The following is a 16521-nucleotide window of genomic DNA, read 5'->3' on the forward strand; positions in this document are numbered from 1 at the left end:
TCCCGAGCATGTCCCTACACAGCAGTTTCAAGGTTCTGAGGCTCACCTGTCTGCAGAGGGCTGGGGAGGCGGGCCATGGAAGGGGAAGTGCTTAGCTCGGCGTCCCAAGCGCCTGCCCCAGCCCAGGGTGCAGATGTTGGGGTACGCCTTGGTTCACAGACATCCCTGTGCCTGGGCAGCACCCCTCTGTCGGCTCTGTTCCTGGGGGACCTCTTTCTCTTCCAGCCTTCCTGAGTCGGCTGCATTGGTCTGCTCTGCCTGGCTGGAAGCACCCACCAGGGATGAGCCCCAGAGATGAACATGATGCATGATCCTGCGTGTGACTTACATTCCCTTGTATTTGCATTTAAAGCTGGTATTGCACTACATAGAGACAAAAGGTAAAATTCATGCTAATAATTCAAAATTACAATTTTTCCTTACTGAAAACTATATTATATATCAAATAAAAGCAACATGACAAATTAAGAGACAGATCATGGGAGAAAAGAAAAAGATTTATGCTTTGCTAACTAGGATGGCACTTAGTCTGGCTTTCTGAACAAGGGAACCACGGTCTAATTTTGCACTGAGCCCTGCAAACTCTGGAGCCAGCCCAGCTCCTCGGTTCTCCAAGAGGAAATGAATCATTTAAAACTCTGTCTCCCCCCGCCCCCAGCTAGATAGCAGGTACCTGCCAGCCTCCCTCAATGGCCGAATGCACGGCGTTCTTGGAGCCAAGGGAAGCCAGCAGGAGGCTCCAGCCTCTGAGCTGCTGACCGTCTACTTCACCCCGACCTGGGCCCGAGGCCCTCCGGGGTCGTCAGGGGAGAGAGCAGCGCCTGAGAGCAATCTCAGGAGCGCGAGGGCGCAGCAGCTCCGGACAAATGGGGTGTGCCCAGCCTGATTATATTGGCCCCAGTGCTTTCAACGCCAAGCGAACTGACCCTGACACGAGACAGGCTGATCTATTATCCTGCCAGCTCTGCCGATAGCAAGCTCCGCGAGCCTGGCTCTGTCTGGTCATTTTTCAAGCTCCCTGCACACGATGGCACCTATATCCTCGAACACATTACCGCAGACAGCCCCGCCGGAATGCTAAGAGGCTCCTATCGAGATTTTTCTTCAGAGGCTCGGACGAGGAGTCTAATCGAGGGCAACCAGAAAGGCCTGCTGTGCGTGCCTGGGGACAGACATGCATCGCGCTGGGCAGGGGCAGGTGGTGCTGGCGGGTGCAGGGGGACCTCAGCCCCGAACCCCAGCGCTGGCCGGGGCGGGCGGTCACGAGGCTCCAGAGGCCCATGGCGGGGGTGCCGGCCCAGGCCACCCTGCTCTCCTGACTCCCTCCCAGGGGGGAGCGCTGCTCCTCAAAGCCTGAAGACTTACAGCAAGCAACACCCACGGCTTCCGACGTCAAGCCAATTCCACCTTCCACATGTTACGGTAAGCTCATACATTTCACATTGCCAATTCAGGGTTCATGTCCATGCAGAGGAGAGGGACAGCAAGTTCACCGGCAACCACCAGAGTGGGAAATGCGTGGCACAGGGGAGATTGCAGAAGACACATCGCCTCCTCAGGACCAAGGTGCAAACAGCTCACCTTAGAGGCGGGAATTCCCAGGGAAGACCTCCATGTGCCCCCTATGTCCTTGGTCCACATGTTAAATCAGGGCCCCGAGGATTCTCCTCGTTAAGTCTACGTTAGCCCATTATAGGTTTCTGTAGGTCCCTGAATGTTAGGGAAAGCACTCTGTTAGGTCAGTCCTAACCAAGGACTGGGTGCCAAGGCTGCCAGGACACCGGGTCCCCTGTGCCCTTGGACGTCCTCTTCACAGCCACACCCCACGGTCTCTTGAGCCTGAAAGTGCCCGACAGTTACACGGGTGTCGTGGAATTGTTCCTGGCTCCCAAGACAGAGAGAGGACTCGCAAGATGGCAGATGTCAAAGAGCTTAGCAAGAAGCAAGTCCCGCTCACACGCGGAGGACAGGCCCCAGGCCCAACCCACATCTCCTCGGTGGCCGGACGCCTGTCCCTGTTTGCTGCCACGTGACGTGAGTGTGGAGGAGCGCCTGGGTCCCCTGCGCCTGGGAGCCCTGTCTCCGAAGGGAGGGCTGACCCCGGAGAGCCGCGGGCACAATGGCACACACAGAGCGAGGGCAGATTCTGCCACGTCCTCCCCATGCGGGAGGCCAGCTCATGGCTTTCGTTAACCGGCCTCTTCGTAACTGTCGTTCCTCAATCAACCTGGGGCAATCACGAGCCCGCACTCAGCCGCACGGCTTAAAAGGACAAGCGTATGAGAGCCTTTCGCCCCGAGAGTGGGCGTCTAATATTTGCGCTCCCGGGAAGTCGGTGGGAGAGTCTGAACGTGGCCATACGGCAGTCTGCTTAGGCACGTTAAATAGGTACCAACTTCCCAACTTGGGAAAGAAGCAATAAGGAGAGAGAGAGAGGAATAGTGTTCCAGAAAGGCATTCAGTCAAGTCTCTTTATAATTAAAACAGACTTCTCCGGAACAGGAATACTCAGCACAGCCAGACCTGGTTTCCTGGTGCAGGGGACCGGAAGAGCCTCGTGACAGAAGCGGGGGACTGACACCAGGGGTTCTGTAGAAAGCCCCCAGACACTCTGCAGGGAAGCCCACACTTGACCACCACGCTTTCAGACCCGCCGAACAATGTCGGCCTGCCCCTCTCGATCCTGAGCAGTGGTCGGGAATAGCGGATATCTGCGAAATGCCTCTAACAAGGAAGGCAGCCACCAGAACAATCAAGCAGGAACAAAGCAATTTGCAGGAAACAGCCTGTATGTGTAGGAAGGAGGGAATGAGAAGTTAACGTCCACAGCGGGATGAGAGAAGAGTGCATCCACGTTGCAAGAGAGGCGGCTCAGAGACGAAAATCATTAGAGAACAAAAAGCAATTAAATTAGTAGTAATTAAAAACATGACAGCGGACCTCTGGCTTCCATTTAAAATGTAGAAGCTGGCAAGAGTGTTGTTCCTACCATTATGACAAAAAAGAGACACAAAATCCACAAAGTACCTGCACTGAATCCAGTGGAGAGCTGAGGTCAGAGTGGGAACAAGGAACCCAGACCCTTCAAGGAGACATAGCAGCTCTGCTCTCACCGCGGAGACCGTGAAGGCCCAGTCGGAACACACCGCTAGGGGACGGGGGCAGGCCAGCGCGGCGGTGCACAGCCCCACCAGCCAAAACCCGGGGGCCTTCAGGCACACTCAGGGGCTCTTCTTCCTGGCCTCGCCCGGCCGGAGGAGAGGAGCCACCGGAAGCCAGCCGTGCTGTGCCCACAGAACCCAGCCAGGCTGCTGGGGCAGGGCAGGGCGCTGGCTCTCGGGGCACAGGAGAACACCCGTCCCCCCCGGGAGAGGAGCAGGAAGAGACGCTGGACCCTCACTACCAGAGACGCTGCTACAGGCAGGGGACACACTGACTAAACCAACCCCCTACCCCCAAGATGAGGACCCAGCCTCTCAGAGACCCGGCCAGCCTGGGATGGAGAGCACCCCACCATCCCCGAGGTTCAGGAACCCAGTGCCTCTCAGAGACCTGGCCAGCCTGGGACAGGAGAGCACCCCACCATCCCCAAGGTTCAGGGACCCGGCCCAGAGACCAGGCCAGCCTGGGACGGGAGAGCACCCCACCATCTCTGAGGTTCAGGGACCTGGCCTCTCAGAGTCCAGGCCAGCCTGGGATGGAGAGCACCCCACCATCCCTGAGGTTCAGGGACCCGGCCTCTCAGAGACCAGGCCAGCCTGGGATGGAGACCACCCCACCATCCCCGAGGTTCGGGGACCCAGCCCCTCAGAGAACAGGCCAGCCCAGGACGGGAGAGCACCCCACCATCCCTGAGGTTCAGGAACCCAGCCTCTCAGAGTCCAGGCCAGCCTGGGACAGGAGAGCACCCCACCATCCCTGAAGTTCAAGAACCCAGCCTCTCAGAGTCCAGGCCAGCCCGGGATGGAGAGCACCCCACCATCTCTGAGGTTCAGGGACCCAGCCTCTCAGAGTCCAGGCCAGCCTGGGACAGGAGAGCACCCCACCATCCCCAAGGTTCGGGGACCCAGCCTCTCAGAGACCAGGCCAGCCTGGGACAGGAGAGCACCCCACCATCTCTGAGGTTCAGGGACCCGGCCTCTCAGAGTCCAGGCCAGCCTGGGATGGAGAGCACCCCACCATCCCTGAGGTTCAGGGACCCGGCCTCTCAGAGTCCAGGCCAGCCCGGGATGGAGAGCACCCCACCATCCCCAAGGTTCAGGGACCCGGCCCAGAGACCAGGCCAGCCTGGGATAGGAGAGCACCCCACCATCCCCGAGGTTTGGGGACCCAGCCTCTCAGAGTCCAGGCCAGCCTGGGATGGAGAGCACCCCACCATCTCTGAGGTTCAGGGACCCGGCCTCTCAGAGACCAGGCCAGCCTGGGATGGAGAGCGCCTCACCATCCCCAGCCAGTACTGAGCTGAGCTCACGGAGTCACAAGGAGGGGCACCTTAACCTACGCAAGAAGATGAGGGCGTGGAGAAAGGTGCTCTGAGGTGCAGGCACAAAGGGGAGCTGACGATGACTGTGACAAGACTGGAAACCCCCAGGAAATCAGCCCCACCCTCAACAAAGGGACCACTGGAAGCCAGAGTTACATGGAGGGTGACCGGATCAGCAGAAGCCAAGCCCGGTGCCCCTGACTCGATGAACTGAAGCCCCCACACGGCCCACGGAAGCAGGCAAACTCACCGTGAGGAGACAGAACGTGCAAAAGAACCAGACTCTGGCAGGGCCCTGGTGCTGGAACCATCATATGGGGTTTAAAATACCCACGATTGCTGTGTTGAAGGCCCTCGAGGAAAAAGTGGACGGTGCATGAACAGATGAGGAATTTCAGTAGAGGGATGGAAACTAAGAAAGAACTGGAAAGCAACCGGAAAGCGGCCCTGCCCACAACTGCGCTCTCCCAGCGTCCAGCTTGAGCCACGGCACAGAGTTCTGGCCAAGAGAAGAGGGCAGAAGGGACATCTTTTAGGCCGAGTCCAGAAAAACTCCCCGTGGAACCCTCCACACTGCACCCCTCCTCTGCAGATGTGTGCCGTTGCTGAGGGGGGTGGGGCTGTGGGAGCCACGTGCTGCCGTTGGTGGGGCCTCTGCTGTCCGGGCTCTGGAGTGACCGGAAGGACAGTGTCAGGCAGAGCCCTGCCCCTTCTCTACCCCCCACACCACAAACACAGCCCTCACCGTACTTCAAGCAAACCATAAATCACTCCTGGAGTGTCCACTATTGCATTTCAGGGCTTCCCTGTTAGGTCAGATCATGTTACCTGAATAAATACACACATTGGTAGCTTGACGTGGGGTGCTGTCATATCAGTGATTTAAAGTATGTCACTGGCTTAGTGGCCCAATGGCTGGTGACAGGGAGACTGATGTCAGAGCCTGGAAAACTAGAGTATAATACATGATGTCAACATACGGTTACTCTGTCACACATGGAATCAGGGAAGGTAGGTCGGGTTCCCACGGAACATCTAGGTGTAACGTAAATTAGGAGAGGGCATTGGCTGATACGGCTGTGCTTGAAGCATTATTAGGAAAAATCGATGGCTGGTTGGAAAGTGAAAATCAAAGCAGCTCCAAGAGTCCAGAGATGTGAAATTTCTCGGAGTTAGGAAGTTCAGCTTCTTCTAGACCCTAAGTGGGTGAGAGGAAAGGGTTAAGTGACAAAGGCCAGTAAGACTCAGCCCTGTGGCCAAGGCCAGATTATGGCCCGCTCGTGGAAGCCTGATGGGCTTACTTATAGTCATCACTAAACCGAGAGCTGGAAGTGTGGAGTCAGGCTTTAGAACCACGTCTAGGAAAGAACTCTGGGCGTTGGCACACAGAACACACTGGAAGCAAATATAGAGACTGAGAGTTGGCATTGGCCTTTTTCTCTCTGTCTAGTATTTGAGCCCACCACCATGTGAAATCCGGCAGGAGCGAGGACTGCCGTATCTATGGAGGATAAATGCCAGGTGCCGACGTTCCTCGGACCCTGGCAGTATAGCATGTGACCTAGCATGGCCGTCAGGTGCTTTGTCCCGTCTGAGAGTGTGGATCACAGAGAATGGATTAGAATGCATTCCAGCAGGTTTCAGGCATGCCTGATGGCAGGGGAGCTGGAAGGGCTTCCCATGTCAGGCGCATCTAACCAGACTGAGCTTCTGGATGTTCAGCGTTCCTGGTTCCTCCCATTTACTGAGCCTCTTCTTTTGCCCTGCATCAATTCTATGAGCTAGCAAATATTCTTCCAATACATTTTTCTTCTGCCTCAGTTAGCTAGAGTCAAATTCTGTTGCTTGGCACCAAGAATCCTCATAGTAGGTAAATGGGAGCTTAGCCTCCCACGGCAGCCATGGCCAAGCATCAGAGTCCTGCTGAAAGAGAAGCCAACAATGACTGATCTGCATGGGAAAGCACCCAGTCCTTGGGTCTTAATGCATGTAGGGCAAAGCCGCCATCGACAGAGGGCCAACACAGGCTTGCTCCTGAGCCCTGTGGGTGGATGCAAGGGAGGCCCGATGTCAGATATGATATCATACCCAAGAACGAGGAGTAGGCCAATTGCAAAAGCCATGTTCCAGGGAGTATGTGCACATCAGGAACTGGCAATGAAGCAAAACATCGGAAGGCAGCTGGACTCAGATGCACCAAGGGGCTAGGATCAAATGAGAAAATGAGGTGGCAGAAGGTAAAATTTACTTCCTGAGCAGGTATGGCTATCTAGCAGCTGCATGCTGGCAACTTGGTTCCTAGATGAGCTGATGAGTCAGTTCTGTAAAGACCAGATCAGGATAAATAGAAAATCATGGCCTATGAATGAATATAGGAAGCCTCCATGTGGATTACTTATCTTTGTGGCACAGAATGTAAAGCTAAGAAAATAGATGATGATGATCACATGATGATGATGATGATGATTATGGTGATGATGATGGTGATAGTGGTGATGATGGTGATGGTGGTGATGGTGATGATGATGATGATGGTGATGGTGATGTTAATGGTGATTATGATGGTGATGGTGATGATGCTGATGATGGTGGTGTTGATGATGGTGATGGTGATAATGGTGATGATGATGGTGATAATGGTGATGATGATGGTGATGGTGATAATGGTGATGATGATGATGGTGATGGTGATAATGGTGATGATGGTGATGATGGTGATGGTGGTGATGATGATGGTGGTGATGATGTTGATGGTGATGATGATGATGGTGGTGGTGATGATGGTGGTGATGATGTTAATGGTGATGATGATGATGATGGTGATGATGATGATGATGGTGGTGGTGATGGTGAAGATGGGTAATAATAGAGGATAGATGATAAGTAGATAAATCATAAAGACATAGATACATAGTAAGACAGATAGTAAGAGACATAAATAAATAGGAATCAGTGTGGAATTTAGGACCAAAAAAATGGATTAAGGCTTAAAACTAAAATATTCAAGTTTTAGTGCTTGCCTTGCCCCTACTTAGCAGTGTGATCTAAAGGAAATCATTACCCCTCTTAGAGATGAGTTTCCTCACCTGTAATATCAGATGTCAGGGTTGATTTGTCATTTCTCAAACCATGCATCAGGGTAACTAGGGATCACAGGGGAGAATTATATGAAAGTCCAAGACTCTCACCAAATTCCAACCCAACTAACCTAGTATTTTAGCTTTTTTACAAAGTTCCATGAATGATACCACTGCAAAAATAATAATTAAAAATAAAGACCAGATAATCCCAAGGCTCTTACAAGATAAGTGCCTGAGAATTGACTGTTTGGCCAGGTCTGGACACCCCAGTCCCCACATCTGAAAAGCAACTGAGATGGAGACACCAAGAAATGGGGAGGCTTCCCTAACAACAGCCAGGAGTCCCACAGAGTTATCACTCTGTCGTCACTATAACCTACTGCCTGTACCATCAGGGACCAGCGTCCACTGGGTACTTACAATACAGTGTGATGAGTTAAAGATAAGAACAGGAGGCTGCAGAAGCAAGCAGGAGGGATGCCAGGCCTGCACAGCTGGGGCAGGTGGCCAAGGAGGCATCCAAGAGGGGGCAAGCTCATCTCCAGGACCTGGATGGAGCCCCCGGGTGGGTGGGGCCAGAGGTGCCTCGCAGAGTGCGTGGGGTGTGCACAGACCAATCACCAAGGGAACAGGGGCTTTGGAAGACTACAAACAATCCCACGTGGTTGCAGAGTGGGAGAGGACATGCTGGAGAGGTAGGCTGCCCCCGACCATTAGTGCATGATCGGCCTGGGCAGGACTTCCATGTGCCACCGGCAGAGCCATCAGACGGTAAGACAGACAAGAACGTGGTAAATAAGTGCTTTCCAAAGCTTGCTCCAGCTTCATGGGAGAGTCTGGGTCAGAGAGATGAGATGAGGGACTTGGACAGTCCTGGTGACAGAGGGTGGGAGCCCCAGACTAAGATAATGGCTTTGGCGGTGGAAGAAAAAAACAAGTGCATTCGAGAGATAATAAGATATTAATTAGTAATTAATCCAATCATTTATTTTGAGATAAAAATTCTTCTGAGGCCAGGCTGTGTGTTTGAGAGGCTCTCACCAACTATTCTCCTGAAACCTTCTTTAAATCAGGGAATACACCTTTATTTATCATCACTCGGTAAACGAAAACAGCAATTCCCAATTGGCCTCTGTCTTTTAATGCTGCTTCTTCTCTTCTCTTTTAGGCAGAAGATCTATTCTAATGAAGCTAATTGAAGGCCTGGGCCCTGGGTTACCCACGAACAGTAAATGGGAAAGAAGAGGTATGTTGCCTGGTCCTACGGACACATGTGGCCCCATGTGGCATTCAAATTGTACTTCGAAGCAAGTCCTGTGTAATTGATGAACAAACCACAGGGTTATACTGTTGCTTAACACCAAAGGCCCGTACCCGCATCGGCCCCACTAGAGCAAGGGAAACTAACTCGTGAGCAGCATGAAAGAAAAACGTTCTTGATTCTGACAAAAGGCGATACCCTGTGGGGAGAGGCTCTGCAGGGGAAGGCAAGGATGAAACCCCCAATTCTGTGCCTACCTCAGTATCCTCATCTGTAAAAGGGACAACACTCAACTCATGGTTATTGTTTTAATAAACAAATTTCCTGAGACCATAAGTGTAAGCACCTGCTCGATAGGAAAGCTCGCCAGATGGTAGGATCTTGATCTGTTCTTTGTGTTCTCTGCTGAGCGGGTTCTCAAGTATTCGAGACACACACCACACGTGACTTCTGAAGCCGTCTTCTGTCTAGAAAGAAAAGCGGCATGAAATCCAGACCTAAATCATTTCCATCCTTTATTTGACTGACAAAGACAGCTTTCCGTTCTGAAGCAGAGCAGGAACATAATCCGGGCAAAATTGGATTCCTGAACCTCACAAACTCACTTTGGATTGCCATGCCTGCCGTGGAATCGCAGCTCCCAGAGAGCCACGTGGTCCAGCTGACACCCTGAGGGACGAGGGCTGATGGGGCCTTTGGGGATGACGGCGGCGCAGCCTGAAATGGAACGCCGTTAAGTCAGCTGTCACGGCAACGAGCACCTTGGAAGACATAAAATAAGGTCTCTATCCCACCCACCTTCTAGAGCTACCGCGAAGAGCGCCATGCTCCCTGAGACCATCAGATATGACAACTTTGCAGCTGTGTTCCCGGCCACTTCTGCTCCATTTCCCCTGGGGCCACCACGCTCACCTGTGGGATCTCAAAGGCAAGCTTAGCTCTGACTGTGACTTGGCTCTCCACCTCCAAAGACACCACAACTCAGGTGGACTTGGAATACGTTCCCCAGCTAAGTTCAGTTCAACAAACACCCCTGAACACCTGTGATGTCAGGTACCAGTCACTCCTGAATACACGTGCATGGGTGTAGCGTTTTCACACATGGCTTAATCTGCATCCCAGTCCTCCCAGGTACGTATTATTTCCCGACTACAGGGAAAGAAATGGAAGCCCTGAGTGGTTGAGTTGTCTGAAGCCGCATAGCTGGACAGTAAAGCAGCCACGTTCGAACCTGTCTGCCTGGCCCCGAGTTAAGGCAACGTCCCCCACACAAGGCTGCCTTGTCTTTCCAGTGGGAGAGATGAGTTGCATTGATCCACCTGCTCTTCACCATAGAGTCATCGGACCACTCCTGTATGTCTGACCGTGAATCCTGGTCACCATCCAGAGGGGTAGGGACATGTCGGATTCGTGGTGGAATTGAGAAGGGCAGCACTCAATACCCAGGAGGCCAGTGGATGGGGAGGAGGGGGCTGGGAGATGCAGGGCATTCTGCAAATCATTGCACCTCCCTCCCCGAAGCCCTGCTGATTAGAAAACGAATGTGATGGGGGGATCCTTTCGGGTTCTCTGATTCTGCTACTGTTGACACAGAGAGAAGGGAGATTAATAACTTTGGGGTGGGGAGGGGAAAAGCAAGGCAGTAGCTGGACCCATCCCCCCTTCTGCCAAGAACAAAGGCAGTTGGTTCAGGCTGTCCCTCCAATGACACGTGCACCCTGCCCCCACACATGTCCCCGGCTCAGTACACACCAGGGACGCCGAGGACCTTACCTGCAGTCGGGGTGACAGCAGGTGCTGCTACTGCTTACATCGCCCCACACCCAGGACGGCCCCGCTGGCCGTCACTGCATTTGCCTTGTGGCCTCTGCCAGTGTGGAATCTAAGGGACTGCGCTAACGTCAGTCTGCACCGAGTGTTCAGGGAAAACTCCCTGAGGCTTCGATCAGCATCTCTCCTGGACTCCGGGGGCATGGCATCTCCCGCACCCCCTCCTTCCGCTCATTTCATCTACTCTCCAAAAATGAAGGGGTCACTTTACGGGGGTCACCTTGAGGGGGAAATCAGTTCTCTCCAGCTTGACCTTTGTCCCAGGTGCCCAGGTTCCTCCTTCGCTCGTTATTCCATGGGCCCCAAACATGGCGGGTCTCCTCACATATGACGTCTCCGATGTTATACGATCAAGTCAGATGTAAGTCAGATGGCAGCATGAGAAGCCGGGGGAATCACACCGTTTTTCTGTAACACCCAGTACCACAATCTCTCATCAAAACAAAACAAAAACCAACCCTCCCTGTTCAAGAATAACAGTAAGCACACTTTGCTAAAATCTGAAGATTTGGATGTTTCGCAGGTACGCTATCTTTGGATTCATTAAGTTTACTCCCTCCAAACCCCCTTCCCTCCTGTGAGGGACAAGTCATCCCAGTGAAACGTCTCTCATTTCCTAACAGCCTGCTTCTCTCCCCAGTCCCGGGATCCCCCACATACTGGTCCTCCAGCCCCTCCCTGGCTCCACAGACGTATGCACAAAATGACTCTCACTGGCCTGTATCTGGCTTAGCCAGGTCTCAGAATCTCTGCCCTGCATTTGCACATCGTAATCACCCCATCAAAACGGGCCCCTGTAGACCTGCCCCGTACGCCACTGAACTTTCACCCTGCAATGGTCCCATAATTGCATTGCTGCGGGGTCTCCACAGATGGATGATCCTTCTGCCACCACTTCTGTTGTGCTAGAACACCGTCCCCACCTTTGCTTCCAGAGCCAGGCTGACCCTCTTGGCCAGTGGGGGTAATGAATGCTGCCTGGGTTGCGTTTGGAAAAGAGGCTGCTGGACTAATTAGAACGTCTGCGGCATAGGTTTCCACAGCACAAATCCCACTGTCATCCCTTCCTAGACCAACTTTCCCCCTAACACTCACACACCACCCAGACCGAGAGAGAAGTGACTGAAGCCTGAGAGATGAAAGACGTAAGTGATGGAGCGGTGCCCACATGTAGAAATCCCCTGAACATGAAAGGTAAGTCTAAAAGGAAGAGTGAGCAAAGAGCACACCTTACTGATTGGTTACCATGTGTCAGGAGGCTGACAGTGACACCATGCCTCACTGTCATAACAACCTTCATCTCACAAACCAGGAAACCAAGACTGAGATTTGAATGAATTGTCCAATATGGAACGTGGGTGGATAAACTGGGATTCTAATCTCTTTTCATGGGCCCCACAAAGCCTCTGTGTTTTAACTATGCCTCCTCTATGGAATTCTGGCCAATGCCAATTGGATCCCTGTGGACAAGGGAAAGGACTGAGCCAGGCATAGCTGGGTAGTTCCCAAGGGTACATGGAGCCTCAAAGGTGCAGAAAATGCAAGTAGGTTGTGCATGATATTTATTACCCAGGGTCAAGTGGCATAGGGTTCCAGCGCTGAGTGAAGCTGCATTTTCTTCGCTCTTCCCCTGGGGCTGGCTTTCATCTGCATCTTTTTAGTTGTTTCAAGGTATTTCCCATTCCAGTCTATTTAGAAACTTACTGAACTTTGAACATGTTTCAACCACAAGTCATGAACATGCTTCACATTAACCAGGAGCATGGTTCTTCCAGGTCAAACTGATCTCATTCATTAATTCTCAAGCAGTACTTGAAGAGTGTTTGGCAATGCATCCTTGATCAATGGAAATTCACTTAGAGAATGCCTACTCACATTGTTTTGACTGACCATGTGGTCTTGCTATTAGCTGGGATTTCATAGCTGGTATAAGAAGAATCACCCCATGGAAAACAATTTCAAAAGCTGGATAATGATTTTTGAAAGCATGGAAGGACCAGAGATCAATGAAGGCAACCAGAGCTTAGAGAGGCAAAGAGGGGGTTATACAAAGGTGAGAGTCCCTGGGGAATCATTTGAGAAGTCCACCTACCACAACTACTCACAGAGTAAACTACTGTTCAGAGTAAACTGCTAAAAAAAAAAAAAAAAAAAAAAAGATAAAAAACTCTTAAAAATAGTCAGTGGAAAAAAAGCAACCTGTCCTTCAAAGGAGCAGCAATAAGACAGACAGATGTCTATACAACATAAACAATAGAAGACAGATGACAATAAAATGACAATTTTAAAATGCTGAAAGAAAATAATTTCCAAACTAGAATTAAATACATAGCACAAGTAGTCTTAAATATCAAATAAATGAATGTATTTTTTAGACAAACAAGAATTTAAAATTCGTCATGAATAGAAAAACACTAACAGAAGTAAAGAAATTAAAAGGAATTTTTCAACAGAAGGAAAATGATCCCAGTAAAAAAGCACAGAAATGCAGGGAGGGTTGAAAACACTAGAAAGGGTAAATATATGTTTAACTCTAATTAAATATGAGATATTATTAACACAAAGATTAAAAATTATTGTAGGATTGGGGCACCTGGGTGGCTCAGTTGGTTGAGTGTCTGACTCTTGGTTTTGGCTCAGGTCATAATCTCAGGGTCATGAGATCAAGCCCCACATTAGGCTCCAAGCTCAGCAGGGAGTCTGATTGGGGATTCTCTCCCTCTGCCCCTCCTCCCTCTCTCTCTTAGATAGATAGATAGATAGATAGATAGATAGATAGATAGATAGATAAATCTTTTAAAAAATTCTTGTAGGATTTAAATTATTTGAAGAATTGAAACATATGACAACAATTGCACAAAAAGCAGGAGTGTTAAACTACAGCAATGTCCTTGATAATTCATTAAATAGTAAAAGTAACATTTTAACTTAAATGCAAATTAATCAAAGGTGCACATTATGCTCTCTACTGTAATCACGAAAAGATTAATAAAAGCATGTATAACTAAGGAATTAACAAAGTGCAATTGTAGAGCTAAAAATATAGACAATTAGTTAAAAACTAAGATGGAAAGGAGAAAAACATACCAACAGGTATACAAACAAAAAAGTTAGTAAGATTCTAGATTTAAATACAAGATTATAAGTAATTATATTACGTGAAAGTATCAATAATATAAATTAAAAAACAAAGGTTTTATAACTTGTATTTTAAAATCCAAGTACATGTTGCTTTCAAGAGAAAGCTGTTTTAAATATAAGAATACAGAACATTTGGAGTATAAGAATTGAAAAAAGTTACACATTCAAAACACTGATCAAAAAAGATATACATTGAAAACACTAACCAAAAAACATCTGACATAGTGCAACTTATATAAGATAAAGTAGTCTTTAAGGCCATGAGGATTTTTAGATTTAAAAAGAGTATACTTTAATAGAAAGATTAGATCCTAAATTTGTAGGCACCTAATAACACAATTTTGAAACATATAAAGCAAGAGCTAAAAATGGGCTAAAAAGAAAAGACATAGAAATATTGAAACCATTCTCTAAATAAAAATCAAAATGAACAAATAAAAAATCAGTAACAGCATAGACAATGTGAAAAACACAATTAACAAAATGGACCTCACTTTTCAAATTTACGTGGAATACATAAAAATTTGTTTATATTATGAGCCAAAAAGCAATTCTAAATTCATTTTAAGTGATTTAATATATCCTCTAACCACAGTAGGATCAAGCAAGAAATTAATAGCATAACTAATTTTTTTCGGAGTTTTACAAATTAAGCAATATATTTCTAAATAAATGAGAAGAGAAAAAATTAAAAAGGAAGCAAGAATACATTTTTAACTAAATGGTAATGAAAATGCAACATAGCAAATCTTTTGATGTACAGCTGATACAGCGAGTAGAGGAAAATTTAAAGGTATAAATTTATGTATTAGAAAAGAAATATTATTGAAAAACAAGGAGCCAGATACCCATTCCAAGAAGGTATTTTTAAAAAAGAACTGTAAATCATACCAAACGAAAGTAGAAACAAATAATAAAAAAAAATAGAAAAATGTAATAGAGAAACATTCAAAAGTTAATTCTTTAAAAAGGCATATAAGACTGATAAATTCCTAGTAAGGCTGATAGTGCAGAAAAGAGCAGGCATGCACTACCAACATGAGGAATGAAAAATCAGACATCACACAGGTGTAAATCTTTGTGACCTCAGATCAAGCAGCAGTTCCTTAAATACGATACCACAAAAAACAGAGGAAACACTGATAGTTGGAGTTCACCAAAATTAAAAACTGTGCATCCGATGGCACTACCACAACATAAAGAAACAACCCACAGAATAGGAGACACGTGTCTGACAAAGTTCTGTTCTCAGAATATATAAAGGACTCATGCCACACAACAAAATAAAAATGAACAAATTCAATAAAAAATAGGCAAAGGACTGGAATAGGCATTTCTCCAAAGCAGATATGCAAATGGCCAATAAGCACATGAAAAGATGCTCCATATCCTTAGTCAAGAAGTGCAAATTGAAACCACAATGACATACCCCTTCATATCCACTAGGAAGGCTTTAGTTTAAAAAAATAAAAATAAACCCAACAACATAAAATAACAATGGTTAGCAAGGGTGTGGAGATATTACAACCCTCACACATTGCTGGTGGGAATGTATAACCATGCAGCCACTGTGGAAATCAGTTTGGCAGTTCCTCAAAAAAGTTAAATGTGGAGTTACCATATGACTCAGTGAGTCCATCCTTAGGTATATACCTAAGAGAAATGAAAACATGTCCTTATAAAAACTTTTACACAAATGTTCATAGCAGCATAGCACAATAACCAAAAAGTGGGAACAACTCAAATGTCCAGCAATTGATGAATGGATAAACAAATTACAGTATGTATACATACATTCAGTGGAATATTTATTCAGATATGAAAAAGTTGGAGTACTAACATATGCTACAAAATGGATGAACCTTGAAAACTTTATGCTAAGTGAAAGAAGCCAGACACAAGGTCCGTGTACTGTATGAGTCTACTGATACGCAATGTCCAGAATAGGCAAATCCTTACAGACAAAAAGCTTGGTGGTTGCACTGCTGGTGGAAAGCATGAATTTGTACAACCACCTTGTGAAATTCCTTGGCAGTATCTACTAAAGCAGAACGCATGCATGCCCTGCAAGACGTCAGTTCCTCTCCAGATACGGATCCAATACAAACATGTACATGGGTGCACTCACAGATATATTCCTGACTTTAACAGCAGCATAATTTTTAATATCCAAGAACTGGAGAGTTTGTCAAGGGTAGAATAAAGAAATTGCAGTATATTCAAGTAGTGAGCAAGTCACGGCTACATACAATGTGTGGATGAATCTCAGACAATGGTTTGAGTGCAAGACAGACATATAAGAATATATACTGCAAAATGTCATTCATATAATTTAAAAACAGGTAGAACTATGATGACAGAAATTAGAACAATGAATACCTTTAGTCGGCGGTGGGGGGGGGGGGGGGGGGCTGTGCGAATGACCAGAAGGAGCATCAGGAGGGCTTCTAGGCTGCTGGGAATGTTTTGTATCTTGACCTGGGCTAAGCAACCTGGGTGTGAACACTTAGTAAAAACATTCACAGGGCCATATATCCAAAATTTGTGCAATTTACTCTATGCATGTTGTATTTTATTTTTAAAAAAACTTTAACATGTAAATATTTTGTAAAAGGGAACCTAATTATCACTGGGGAAAAATAAATACCCCCTTCAAAAATATCCGCCTTCCATCCAAAAAATGAAACATGATCATCACAATGTAAGTAACTGTTAAGTCTTGGTTT

The 16521-nt window shown here is 48.0% G+C and overlaps 1 long non-coding RNA gene across 1 annotated transcript in view; it reads right to left on the bottom strand.

Annotated features, from left to right (window-relative positions):
- Window positions 1-16521, bottom strand: part of LOC118524087 (uncharacterized) — a 112278-nt gene that overhangs the window by 13714 nt on the left and 82043 nt on the right. Inside the window, exons 9-11 of the long non-coding RNA XR_013441559.1 lie at window positions 10875-11062; window positions 9430-9585; window positions 9171-9291 (exon numbers count right to left, since the gene is read on the bottom strand). This is a non-coding gene — a long non-coding RNA (uncharacterized LOC118524087). The remainder of the gene's footprint in view (window positions 1-9170; window positions 9292-9429; window positions 9586-10874; window positions 11063-16521) is intronic.

The sequence above is a fragment of the Halichoerus grypus genome, chromosome 10 (genome assembly GCF_964656455.1).
Source record: "Halichoerus grypus chromosome 10, mHalGry1.hap1.1, whole genome shotgun sequence".
Taxonomy (NCBI): domain Eukaryota; kingdom Metazoa; phylum Chordata; class Mammalia; order Carnivora; family Phocidae; genus Halichoerus; species Halichoerus grypus.